General features: G+C 40.2%; 1 protein-coding gene across 2 annotated transcripts in view; it reads left to right on the top strand.

The window, feature by feature from the left end:
• The window catches only part of LOC139124124 (uncharacterized), a 276,954-nt gene that overhangs the window by 162,562 nt on the left and 99,882 nt on the right, over positions 1 to 14,510 (top strand). For both annotated transcript variants that reach the window (XM_070690267.1, XM_070690268.1), the window contains one exon: positions 14,020 to 14,088. The gene's annotated coding sequence lies outside the window, so the exon portion shown is untranslated. The remainder of the gene's footprint in view (positions 1 to 14,019; positions 14,089 to 14,510) is intronic.

Below are 14,510 nucleotides of genomic sequence, written 5' to 3'. Positions count from 1 at the left end.
TCAGCAAAAATGACTGTCAAAAACAGTAAATTACATTTACTTTATCTTAGACCAACTGTATCAAGTGTAAAAATCTCAATAAACTACCTCACCACAAATGTTTACACGGTCAGTCAAATTTTTAAACGTGAAAATCTTCATCTTAGGAAAATTCACAAAAATGCTTCTGAAACTCGTCAAGCAGTCGCTAACTATAAAGCTTGGTCACACAATCTGTGTGAAAATCATCAGCAAAACTCTCGCTGAACAAGTAATGAAACCTCTCTGATACAAAATCTGTCAAAGCCCAAAAACATCAAGATTGGCGTCAAAACTTTAAAAATGGGTCCTCAATCTCTTTTTTTTTTTTCTCTTTTCTTTTCTTAACACCAATTCCGTGAATTCAAGAATCTTTGAAATACAAGGAATTCTTATAAAACTTCTAAATTCTCATCTCAAGACATACGACAACTTTGCACTGTATCCATAGTACTTAGGTGACTTTTTCTGTCGTCTTGGATACCTAGTCTGCTCTGTGGATTTCTGACTCTCAACCACAGGATTAACATGACTATCACTTTCACTATCTACTTCAGCTAAATCTGGAGTTTCACTTTCTCCAAACACCTCCACTGACTCTTCTACCACTGGGACAGTGTCAACTATAGGTTTTGACTCAGCAAGATGACCAGTGTCATCTTCAGTTTTGTTCTCACCGTCTCTCTTTACAGTTTCAAAACTCTTGGAAGTAACTACATCTGATTTAGTATCTTTAATTTAACAGCTGGTAATACCCCATTGGATGGTTTACCGATCTGCTGTCTTTTATCAACTGGCAACAATTCCCAGTTCAACACATTGCATGAGAAAACCAATGTTCGGGTCGCTCATTTGTTGCTTCCGTAATTCTTCCCGTGACCACAATGGGTCATGCTTGAACATGGCATCACTGCACATTTCCTCATCGTCAAGATGATTTACCTGAGTGGATGACTTGTGCACAAAACCTTTTTGGACGAGGCGTCCCCCGACCTCAAACTCGTCATTAACCTGACTTTTCCGAGTTCCCACTCCCTTACCGGTGACTGACCAATTTCCTGGTCCAACAGTAAGTCAAACTGTTTATTGTTCCCATCTTGACCTATGACTTGCATAGAACAATTTCCACAGTGCTGTCTACCACACTGCTTACATGGACGAAACGGTACTCTACTCAACGCATCAGCATTGGCATGCTTATTGCCCGGACGATGGACAATCTTGAAATCAAACTGACTTAAAGACTCTAGCCAACGAGCTAGCTGACCTTCAGGATTTTTAAACCATAGTAACCAAACTAGAGATGCATGATCTGTCCTGATGGTAAATGGTCTCCCTAACAAGTAATGTCTGAAATACTTTGTGAAATACACAACTGCCAACAATTCTTTCCGTGTAACACAGTAATTCCGTTCCTGTGGACTCAATACACGATCTGCAAAACTTATGGGACGCTCTACACCGTCCTGAATTTGACTAAGTCAAGCACCGATTGAGGAGTGTAATGCGTCTGTATCCAAAATGAATTCCTTCTTCTCAGATGGGAAGGCCAACATAGGGTGAGCAGTGTTTCCCCTGGGTTCCAAAATCTTGTAGCAAATTTGGCTAAAAGCCCTAAAAAATTATTCGCCAAACGAGATTTCAATTAGCCAAGCCGATACCACTGATCACAAATGACGTCATTTCTTTCTCATTAATATGCAAAAATAAATATTTGTCTGCATTTTCCGTAAGAATGACGGAAATAAACCCTGTTAGTGCTACTATGGATACTAAAAGTAATTTATGGTTCAGATTACAAGGTGCCAACATCATCCACGCATGCAACATAAAATTTGTCTGAATTTCAAGCGACACCACGCGGGCGACACTTGTCCAAAGTTAGGCGTAAGCTTATGCAACTATATTCAGTAAACAAACCTGAAATCACTATCGTGCGATACTGTACATATCGCTACAGACAACGGCACGAAACCTGGTTCAGCATACTAGTTTTTTCAAACGAATCAGATATCCATTCTCGTAGCAGTTCGAAAGTAAAATACTCTCAGACTTAAGAAATATGTGCATTTTTTTAGACTCCAATACATTTGCTTTACGCTTGAAGTTGAGCAAGCGAAGCTCGGCGCTCGGACAGCGCACAGCGTATCAATGGCGCTCGGGTCAGGGGTCATCATCAAAGACGTCAGTGTGTATTCACAGCAAGCTTGCCATGGATCGCGGAAATCACGGATCATAAATCCAAATGTTCACGTCTCTATTATGTAAACAGAACCGTAAAATATCAAATATATACCATTTTGATATGGAGAAACATCTTTTTGTTTCACTGACGATCAAGTTAAATGCTCAAATATCGCGACAAGACTTAGCGTATTTGCACGATGTGAATGCGGAAGTAGGCGACTCAGCGGACGAGCGAGCGCCTTAGTCCGATGTCACGTCACAATACACCACGGTCCGTGATACACTGAAAATTGTCGCGAATTTATATTTAAGGAAGCCAATTCACACAAGTTTCTAACGCCAGTAAAGGTATTTTCTTGTTGGCAGCAATACACCACGAACAGTTTCGCTATTCAGGTGTGCCTTACTCGCTCTACGTTCTAAAAAATGCCATGTGTTTGCATGCCGCTACCTTCCTTTCCAAATTCACGGTCGACTTTCGTACATTGATCATAATCTTTCTTTCCATTTCATAGCTTTACTTGCGCGTAGAATGTGTGTTGTAGGGGTGGTTCCCCCCATATTGGTGGAGCAGCCAAAGTCAAAAAGGAAAGTTTGCCGTTTAGTTGCTCAGTTTCACAGTCACTACGATCCTCCAGTGTTGAGGATGACATGGCTGTCACTGCACGGAGTTTATCACACATTGCGCGTAGTCAAACCCAAACTTCGCAACATTTTAGTCAACTAGTCATAATTTGTGAGTTATTTCGTTACAATTTATTCATACTGTATGTGTTACAAATAGGATCTCCTGACGCATAAGGTCGGGGATGTAGAGAGATAAAGCATGACGTCTCAAGTTGAATGCAGGACATCGATGTGCGCGCGGACAGACAAAGTGATGACGTCATAGTGCAATTTTCGATTCGCAAGTTTGGCTAACTTTTGCCAAAATCTTCTCGCCAAACGCTACTTTTTTCTCGCATTTGCGATTTGGCGAGCGGGCAGCGAAAACACTGGTGAGATGTCAATAGTTCTTTCAATTTGTCAAAGCATGCTGGCATTCATCACTCCACACAAAGATTACATTTTTCTTTGTCAAGTTCGTAAGCGGTCTTGCAATTTCTGCAAAATCCTGTATAAACCTCCTATAGTAAGAAGCAAGACCAAAGAAACTTCGTACCTCGGACAATGTTATAGGCACGGGCCAATTCTTTAATGTTTCGATTTTCTTTGGATCCGTTGACACACCCTTTTCTGACACAATATGCCCTAGGAATTCTACCTGAACTGCAAACAAAGTACATTTCTTGGCCTTTAATTTCAATCCAGCCGAACGCAATTTGTCAAAAACAATTTGCAACCGTTCTAATTCCTGCTCAAAGGATTCACCAAACACGATGATGTCATCTAAGTAGAGTAATAAAATTTCCCACTGCAATCCTTGAAAAACCTTTTCCATCAATCTTTCAAAAGTACCAGGCGCACCACATAATCCCATGGGCATTGTAGTCCATTCTAACAGTTTGCCCGAGGAAGTTACTATCGCAGACTTTTCCCTACTATCTTTGTCAAGTTTAACCTGATGAAATCCCATATTCAAATCTAAAGTGGAAAACCAACAAGCCCCATACATTGCTTCTAAATTATCTTGTATCCTAGGAATAGGTTGTGCATTTTGAATAGTGACTGCATTCAGACGTCTATAGTCCACTACTAATCTCTGACTTCCATCCTTCTTGCCCACCAAAAGACATGGCTAACTCCAAGGTGACGTTGACTCAACCAACATGTCCTTGTCTATCAATGATTGAACTTGTCTGTCAATCTCTGTCTTTTTCCAAAATGGTGCACGATACGGTGCCATTTTGATTGGGGCAGTTTGCTGTGTATCAATTTTATGCTCAACCACATCCGTCAACCCTAGGTCATACTCATTTTTACTAAACACATCAGAATTGTTGATCAACAGTCTTTTTACCTGTTCCTTTTGTTTATCAGACTCAAGATGTTGTACACTACGCATGTACAAATCTATTAAATGTGATGGCAACCCCTCAACACTCAAAGCATCAGACAAAACTTCACAACCCCCTGCAACAGCGCTACCACAAGAGGGCGCTCTATCAGAAACAACTGCAGTACCATCAACTTGTGTACTGACATTACAATCCACAGATCTCTCCAGTTTGTATAAACCTACAACCTGACCGCGCTTGACCTCTATGTCTTTTGTCCCTAAATTTATAACTCTGACAGGTAATAACCTTTGACCTGGCATCACCAGAGCAGACGCAGTCCCCATTCCTACAAGGAAACTATCGTTAGTGCTAGTAGGCTCCACTGTAGCAATTAACTCAGACAAGGGTAGAGTACTTGCCGCAGTTGGCTTACTATGAGATGTTTGTGACCCTTGACCCTTGAAACTGTCATGGCCCAGTTGACCTTTTCTTGGTTGTTTTGTCTTTCTAGCTGCTATAATTGATTATTACACCTCACGTATTATTCAGGTACTGTGATTGGCTGAGCCTCACTCACGTGATATAGAACAAAAAGTGATAGAACATGGCTTAGGTGATATAGCCCTGTCGCGTGCGCTGATATAGCCCGCTACCACGTTCTGGAATACCGCGCGTCCTTTCTGCGCGTACCACATCATCGCGTACATTTGTTTGATATTTTCTGTAAAGCAATGGGTTTTGAAAAGGCACCAAAGAAATTAGCTCGACCTGAAGTACAGAACGAAGTTTAGTACATTAAACGAGAAAAGCTTGAACAACACTGTGTTCGTTTTTAGACGTTAATTCAACTTCATGTAGCATTGCGATCGAGCAACAAATAGAACGTTTCACTGTGGCGAGTCTCGGTCGACACTTGACTGCATTCTGAGCAAAGTTTCGAAAACAAATGTTTGTTCGGTGTAATAAAATTAATAACACACGCTAGCACGGCAAGATCACGATTTGTTGCCTGCCCTCGGGCTGGTGCTCATGACGGTAATATTGATGATGCCCTCGCCTTCGGCTCGGGCATCATCAATATTACCGTCATGAGCACCATCCCTTGGGCGGGCAACAAATCGTGATCTTGCCCTTGCTGGCGTGTGTTATTATTTAACTCATGGCCTGCGGGAATAATTTCATGAGAGACAGCCTGAAGCCTACAACAGAATGGTTTCAAACTTTCAGGGTTGGTCTTCAAAACTTTATTGCCAACAATCACCGTACCGTTCTGCAAATTTAGTTTACAGTCAAACTGACTCAATACATCCATACCAAGAATACCTGCTGACCCATGAAGATCATTCCCAACAAGAACAGAAGTGTCAATTTTTCTGGAACCAATTTCAATTTGCACTGTAATACTGCCTGCTATATCAAGCTGAGATCCATCTGCCTGAACCAAATGATGACCAGTTTCAGACAAATCGGGACGCACATTGTCTGGGATAGTGTTATAAAAGTCAAGCGATATCAATGTATGTGTACACCCAGTGTCAACAAGCATTTTCTCTGACACACCTTGAAATTTCACATCAAGCATCATACTACTGACGGAATCCCTACTTCTGTTACCAACTTGCTTAATTTTATTCATATCACTAGTTTCAGAATTACAAGGCATGGGCGTTACAGAGCCATTGCCTTTGTCATTTGCCATAACAGTGTGCGAATCAATTTGACCTTTGCCCTTGTTATTGAACTTCGACCCTACCTGGGATTCTATATTTCCAGGTTGACTCACTGGGACTGTTCGTCGGTCGGCCCAAACAGCCCGCTTGTGTTTAACTGCTTATTCATAGTCTTTCCCTTTTGTTTAGGTTGAAAATCTGGACAGTCCCTTTTCAAATGATCAGGGCTATTACAAAGCCAGCAGAGCTTTTCTTTTCTGTCAACTTTTGCCTCTTTCCTAGATTTACTATTTTCTAACTTATCTAGTCGTTTCATGACCTTTGAAAACATCTCCTGTACATCATTTTGTTTTTCAGTAGACTGACCTATGTCATCATCAGTTGCCTGTGACACTTTACCCTTTGACCTACTATGCCTCTGTAAAGCCTGAAAATTTTCCTCTAACAAGGCAACTTTGAGGACACTTTCTAATGTAGCATTGGGCAACCCACCAGCTTCATGAATCTTTCTCTGCAAAGACATATCGGGAATTGCTTCGAAAAATGCTTCAATACACAATCTTTCAAAAATTGAGCCTGTCATACCAGGGTAAGCTTTTATTATTATTTCACGGACCTGTTGTGCTAACTCACGCAAAGGCTGGTTCTTACCACGTACAATGGTTTTTGCTGAAAGCCTATATACATCTTGCATGTGTGTGCTGCCAAACCGCTGACTTAGAATTGAACAGAGCTCTTTGTAAGTTTTCACATTGCCACAACCGTGTGTAACAAAACGCAAAGCCCTGTCTCGAAGATGAGACATAAGAACATTATATTTCTGTTCTAGCGACCAACCACTGAGATCTGCACAAATGTCAAAGTGAGTTTGGAACTCACAGAAATCAACACTACCATCATAAGTTTCTGGCTTCACAAAACTAATTTCCCTGTACCCGTATTTGATACATTCAGAGCTGTGTAATTTGGTCTTGACTGTGACATTTTAAAGGCAACAGAACCCTCATCAGTTGTAACAATAGGGGTAGGACAAGAGACTGTCGTTACCATAGTACTCGCGGATACTGATGAAAATATTGGCTGTGTTGCCAATGGCAACCGATCCATTCCCTGAGAACTAACTGACCTCGCGACCCCTAACTGCTCTGTAGAAGCTGTAACTGAACCAACCTCTGGTTGTTTATTGAAACCCAACCCGCTACTATTCAATTCACCAGGCCCAGCACGAGAAGGTCCACCCAAAGCACTCCCTGTCATTACTATAGGCGTTGCCACTGATTGGCGTGTGAGGGCGCTGTCCTCCCCAACCGGCCTAATAGGTGTACTATGCTGTGACATTGAACCCAACCCGACAAATGTCTGCATCATTTGCTGAAGCTGATCGGCTACCCCTTTGAATTTCTGCACTTCACTTGCGATATCACAAACCGATCTTTCCATGGTATCTAACCGTCTACTCATTTCTAAATCATTCTTACTGTCCCCTACCACTCTTGGCGACACATTCTGACCCCGTCCCGTGCCTCGGAAGACACTGTTTCTACGCACATACAGTGGCGGAGTACTCAAACCCTGATCAGAACTAACAGTAGAATTTAAAGCTGTTTGCTTAGACATGTTGTCGATCCCGCTGTCGAATTTAGTGTTAAAAACAACCTCCTTATCTCCAGACTGCGATAGCATCGTATCCCTAATAGGTGTAGCCATTGTGTACAAGACTAATGTTTCAATTAAAACACCAACAACGTAAGCTTATGTGTAATTCAATCTATCCTTCGGCGCAACAAAAAAAATATAAAAGGTCCAGCCTGGCGACCGCACCTTCAAACTGTAAAGCGTTCAAACAAACAGAAAATAAAATAAATCAAACAACAAGAGTCAGATGATCGGTACTGGCCCAACTAAGGTCAGGCCCGGTGAGGAGTACCGTGCCCAGAGCACACGATCATCCGACACACCTTTAAAAATGCGCCCGTTCTCGAATGTTCGACGGCAATTGAAAGTCCGAGATGTCGTCTCTAGCTGTAGCTGATATGAAGGCCGACAATCCCAGCGCTGCAAACCAATGTGGTGGACGGGACTCCGCTCAGGATCAGATGAATATCTGGTAACGTGGCTTCGATCCAACCAAGAGAAATCCCGCTCCCCAACTGTTCTACACACACGTTGTTTAAATGTCCTCTCCGGCTACGCCACTGGGTAAAGACCCAGAAAACCGCCCCGGGTAGAAATAGTGACTACAACCGACGTCCCAAGCTAAATAACATAAAGGATCTTGTGATCGCTGAACTCCGGACTGGCTATCACAGCAAGGAAAGGTTGAAATTAACTAAATTCGACAGAGCCGAGCGACAACGATGTCGACACTACACCATGGAAAGTTCCACTCCTCGAAAGCATGCTAACATAAAACACGTGACTCCTATCGCACTTCTGATTGGCCACAATCCCCCTGTCCAGCAGGTAAGGAAACCCGTCACTCACGGCCGACAAGTGACGAAGTGAAGCCGAAATGAAGCGATATACCGATCACGTATCACATTAGCATTTCCATAACAATACCAAGGGGTGGAACATTTGATATTCAGGAGGGGGTAGGGTCTAGAAGATTGATGAGGTAGCATTACTTTGTTTTACCAGATCCCTTCTACATTTTTTTGCCCACTTCAAGCTTTTCTTTTTTTCAAACCTTCTTTGTCTATTTTTTGTTGTTGGCATTTGCTTATGTATGTAGAATCTGCTAGTCCCATTGCTGTAGAAGTTGATATGCATGTTCCTAAAGATGACCTTCAGTACCTAAGCTGGAGACCGTATTTGCTTTTGTCATTCTTGTTTTTCCTGGTTGATATATTTCTTGAATGGACCAACTCAAACCGAATGTGAGCACATAGTGTCCTTGACGGTATTTTTGTAATTTTGGGTCAGTTTCTGCCATTTTCGGTCAAAATATTTGTTTCTCAAAAGTTACTCTTCTGATAGCTTTGATATTTGGTATACAGGTTCCTAGGCTTTATCTTAATGCAATATATTGAAATTATGATGAAATCTTCAAATTTGTATTTTTGCAGCTAATTTTGCCATTTTGGTCAGGCCATCTTAAAATGAGCTATCAAAGATATCCACCTTCTTCATCAATACATGTGTCACAAAAAGTTATCGTCTACATAACACAGCAGAACTCTGTCGTCTGTTGGGTCGCTTGTTTTTTCAAAACCGCTGGTCAGACAGCTTTAATATTTGGTTTACCAGCCCCTTGGATGACCTTAATGAGATAATTTCATACAGTCAGGAAATATTTAATTTTTTATCCATGTCTATAGTAGTTTCAGGAAATTTGCCCTTTGTTTTTCATCCGGCAAGTCCTCCTCTTTTCCTGATGAAGCATCAACCAGTCAAGCTCAGAAGGCTGTTGTGAGAAAGCAAGCGATACCCAGTATGCGAGATAAATCAGTATGCACTATAAATCAGATACCGTTCTCATTACTCTACAAGAATCTAGTGCATACATACAGTACAGCTCTGCAATAGCTTTCTGACTGCGCTAGCCCGGCGCCAGCGCTGCACTAGCACACTCTAACACATGCGTTGGCCCTGTGTTGGCCCTGCGTTAGTGCCTAACCAGCCTGCCTTCAATAGCAGCGCACACAAACTATAGGACGCGTTGATAGAGATTACAAGGTCAGGACAATTATCTCATTGACGCAATCTGCAATCATATTCAACAGAGTTGAATATAGTGTTGCATATTTTGCTCATGATACTTTGGCAAAATTCTTAGTGTTACTTAGACTTGGTTCAAGTCGGTGAATTAAAAAAAAATCATTTAAAATAGTTTCTCTTGTGTCTCTCTTTTTCGTACAAACCTATTCGGAATTTGGAAGCCCATGCGAGGTTTTCCCAGCCATTGAATGCATTACCTTTGAGTCTGCGCAGTGTAGTGAGTTAGTTTCTGCCGGATTCACCGACTTGGACTTCTTGCAAAGTACCGGCGGCGAGACGGACTGTGTACACAGTGACGTCAAGCAAATACAAAATGATTGACAGCTCCAGCCATTATTATGGCAAATAAGGAGAACGCATGCTAATACACCTCTGTATATTGAAAACTTTGTTGTCATCTCCATGTTGTGCAAAGCACGGTTACGAGTGGTTCGATACATAGCGGCCGCCGCGTGGTATGCATACTATGCGGCGGCTGCTGTGTATTGAACCATGGATAAAGGTCCTTCCGAGGGACCGTGCATGGATGTAAAAAACATCCATGGTCTAAACACACACGTAACCGTGGTGCAAAGCCAGCTGCACTTAATAGACATTGAACACGTTGAGCGCGTGGCGAATAACGGCATCAAGTTCGTACATCGACCGCATTTTACAACTGATCAGTCGACCCTCGCTAATCATGCGAGATTACCCAAGAAAGGTTGTAGAGAATTACATTGTGGGGAAAAAAATGTGTTCGTCTGCACACCAACCGGCAGCGGAAAATCACTGACATACGAGTGTTTATGTGAGTTTTATGCACGTCTCGCTTGGGGTCAATAGGTAACTCCTCCCAATATCATGAATATGTAAAATTCAGTGATGTCATAATTAACACGTTGATAAAAACGTCATCTCATGAATAATTTGTAGCAACGCAAACCCTGCAAGAAATCCAAGTCTGTGATTCCGGGTGAAACTCCCCTGTATAGCGTTCACCCCACTCATAGCGTCCACTCCACTCACGCGCACGTTTCACATGAAAGCAAAATACAAATCATTGCGTTCACTCCACTCAAATATTCACAAATCACAGACTTGAACCAAGTCTAAGTGTTACTCAGAATTCGATACAAATACTGTATACATGCAAAGTCAGTGACCGTGTGTTGTATGTTTCCATTGTCAAATTTTACGTGCGTCTTGACAGTAGTTTTGTATCAGCCGGTGCATGGATGTTCAAAATAGACACCCATTGCTGGTGCAAACACAAGAAAATGCAGTTGCACTTGCAGTAGTCGCCTGAGGATAGGTAAAATGAGGCATATTAAAAAGAAGTTTGGTGCATATTTCAACGGTTTTGTGAAAATAAAAAATGACGTCACAGATTGTAAAGAAAAGTGGTGTTGAAGATGCTATTTTTATAGAAGATCATGGCAATATTGTGCTGAAAGTAATGGTTAGCTAGCCTAACAAGCTTGTGAAGCAAACAGTACAGAAAATAACACTTGTCATGGCATTGATGAAGGTATGCAGGCGTGGAAGTCGTTACTTCAACGAGTGAGAACAAATTTGCAGAAGAGTTTGAGAGCCGACAGGAACAGTTGAACAATGTAGGTACTTTATTCACTGTATAATACAGTTCGTCAACTTTCAAGGAGGTCGTCAAGCACAGCAGGTAATAATACATGCTTACCGAGAGAATGTGGGAATCGTCGCAATGAAAACCTAATACCCTTTCCAAGAAAACTGAGTGATCTCTCTCTCTTGTACTTTCAACGGTTTCATTTGTCGACATTACATGTAATTTAGCGGTTCGCGGTCACCGCTCGATGTGGAGAGAGTCGACATCGGAATGTCCCTCGTTTTTCATGCTCACAGAAACGTTTTGCCTGTCCAAGCCAAAAAATGCATGGTAACTATAGGAATCTGTGGTTGTGCCTTGAAAACGCCTGCAACCTACTGTATGCATGTTGCGTTTCGGACAACCACTGTCTTCACATTAGAGTAATACATGTAAACTCACAGTACCTTTCCGCTTGGCCGTCCCCAGTGAGTCTGAAAGCTACCAATCACAATTTTGATGCAGTCACGTGAATTTGTAGATTTTGAAATATTTGTCTGTTAATCATTACTAACGGTCTGGATCAAATAAAACAACAACGAACAGGCCGTAGTTCTAGTTTGACAGTATTTTACCTGTCAATTTTTTTTGAGAGCGAATATTTGAGTTAACAGTTATCGGCTTTTTAATTCTTCATTTTTTTACATGGAACATTTTATTTGTGGCTCACTTCGACAAATTACAACAACTTTTCTCACGTATTGCTTTTCAGGTTTGCGGTTTCAGACATTCTTGTGCGGCCATGACAGCGGCTAAAAATAACTAAGCTCGCGTGAATTCAGAGTTACCATCCCATTTACCCATTTACCATCCCAGTTACCATCACCATGAAAACGATCTTTCCATCCGGGCCGTGCCATGCCTATATCTAACTGAGAGTGCGTTGAACCCTGCATCTGAGCGTACAATCACAGCTTACGACACAGCTACACAAACTTGTGCTCGCTTCTTAATTTTATTTCTGCTAAATGATACAAAATTGAAGAAACTAAGCAGAACAATGTGCTAAAGGGTAATATGACCAATGCACGGTGGAGACCATTGTGGAGAACAGAACTCCCCACTCCATAATAAAATATTATGTAATCATTAACGATGTTTTTTTTTTAATTGTAAAATAGTGATTCAAACCTGACTACAGCAACCTGAAATTATTTTAAAGCTTATTAAATTTCCTTTCTAATGATATATGGCTTATGGAAAATTTAAGAAATTTCTTTTCACTTTTCCTCATCGAATGAAGTTGGCAGCTGATTTATTGCACATACTTTAACTCTTTTCTTTTCAGGTAAAAAGTTCCAGATAAAAATATAAATAAATAAAATACATGTATTTGAGTTTGTTACTTTGAAAATAAATCTTTTTCTAAATTTTCAATATTTGTAGCATCTGTGCTCTACGTTCGTAAATTATAACAAAAATGAACATTTACAAAGAAATTAAATGCCCGATCGGCCTTTTACGAACATTTTTGTTATTTTTGAAGCCTGATTTTCGGTTAAGATTACACCAAACATTGTCTACATTAAATTTATGCATTACACTATTATAAGGGACACCTTTAGTTTGGTATGGCTGATTTTGTCACTAGTTATGATGATGCATGATATTGTGTAAGTGTATGTGATCAACAGTTACAAGTTGCCAACCATTTCATACTTCAATGAACGGTGCATCAAAATTTGTTCAAATGCACTTGACTATGAATATCACAAGTTAAGATACATAAAAGCAAGTTCAATATCGTGTATCCACTCACTCTGGCTAATTGCCACGTGTAACCAAATGTGAGCAGAGTGTCATTGACGCTATTTTTGCTTTTTCGCATGGGGCTGCAATTAATGTTCAGGCAAACATGTAATCCTAGTATTACAATATTTTATCTTATTCAAAATTGCACATACAGTCCCAGAAAGTAGTAACTAATAAGTGTATACACACATCTCAATTAATACATTCTCAGAAACTCAAGGTAATTATCTGCTTACCACCTGTAGTGATTGTGCAAAATTAGTAATAACGAGACATCAAAATGTATCTTTCTGTAGTTGTTCATGCATATGTTTGTCAGTTTGTCATTGTGTTTCCTATGAAACGCCAATACCCAGAACTAATTTGGCAATACACTGCAGTTATTCGCCTTTGTTCTACTTGATCAGATTTTATCTGTCATTAAGAGGAATTTAATTATTATGTTTGATCTAATGTTAGAAGTAACATGCATATTGCATGGAGTTCTTAAAATTCAATGGAAGAGGTGTCCAGAAATTACAACATTGATTTAAAATTTAACGCTGAAGGGCCATAGTCTTCTAAACTAAAGATAATACAACTTCCGTATTACCAAGAAATATCATTAATTTTGAATTGAAGAGGACAAACAGTAACAACGTATTTATTCTTTACTTTAAACCATTCTTACACCTAATTTAACTGACTGCAACCAATAGTTATCAACGAAATAGAACGTTGTTTTGACATGCCTTTCTTTCCAAAAAATTAGATTATATGTAAAAAATGGATTTGTGAAGTGTTTCTCAAAACATGTGAAAATTCGTCTGAATGTATGTGAAACACCTTTATTTCATGGATTAGAAAAAAGACTAGAATCAATGAAAATTAACCCTTTATCATTTTATGATGTTCAGTAAATGCGCAGGGATGTTGTAGAGAATTTGTTTCTGCATGTTATTTATTTTGTTTGTCTCATAATAATCAGTTGCAGTTTTAGTGCAGAGTAGCAGGTGAAAATTTGTATACGTGTATTCACGTACACATGTAATTATGATAAGGGATCCAGTTATGTTACATTTCATGGTGTTATCAAAAGTAACATTTCTGAAGGTAAATAATTGAATTTTGATCTTTTTTCCAACAGGGAGTGAAGCAATACGCAGCCAAGCTCAGCAGACTGTGATGAGAAAGCAGAGGCTACCCTTTCTGACATGTAAGCTCAAATAATTGAAGTCAGTACACTGCACCATCGAAACTTGCACAGTAACAAATCAACGGGAGGCAAAATGTACCTCCAGCGCACCTGGACATGTCTGTTCTTTTAAATTTTATCAATGGCACTTGTGATAGATAATTTATTTATCTCGGTGAAGCATTACAGAGCGAAGCTCATAAGATTGGTGATAAAGCTGCGGCGACACTTTATGCCAAGTAAGCTCAAATCATTGCAGTTCAGCAAGTGTATAATTGCATGGCATCAAAACAAAAAACCCTTAAAACTTCCACAAAACAACCGAATAATATTTAAAGACAGTAAATGGAAGCATTAATTCTTCAATATACAACTAGATATGCTCATAATTTATGAAGTATGTAGTCAAAGGTAATGTACTGCAAAAGTACTAAAACAGTTAA

This window comes from Ptychodera flava (assembly GCF_041260155.1).
Source record: "Ptychodera flava strain L36383 chromosome 23 unlocalized genomic scaffold, AS_Pfla_20210202 Scaffold_23__1_contigs__length_28996876_pilon, whole genome shotgun sequence".
In the NCBI taxonomy this organism is placed as follows: Eukaryota; Metazoa; Hemichordata; class Enteropneusta; family Ptychoderidae; genus Ptychodera; species Ptychodera flava.
This window is presented reverse-complemented; position numbering and strand designations above follow the sequence as displayed.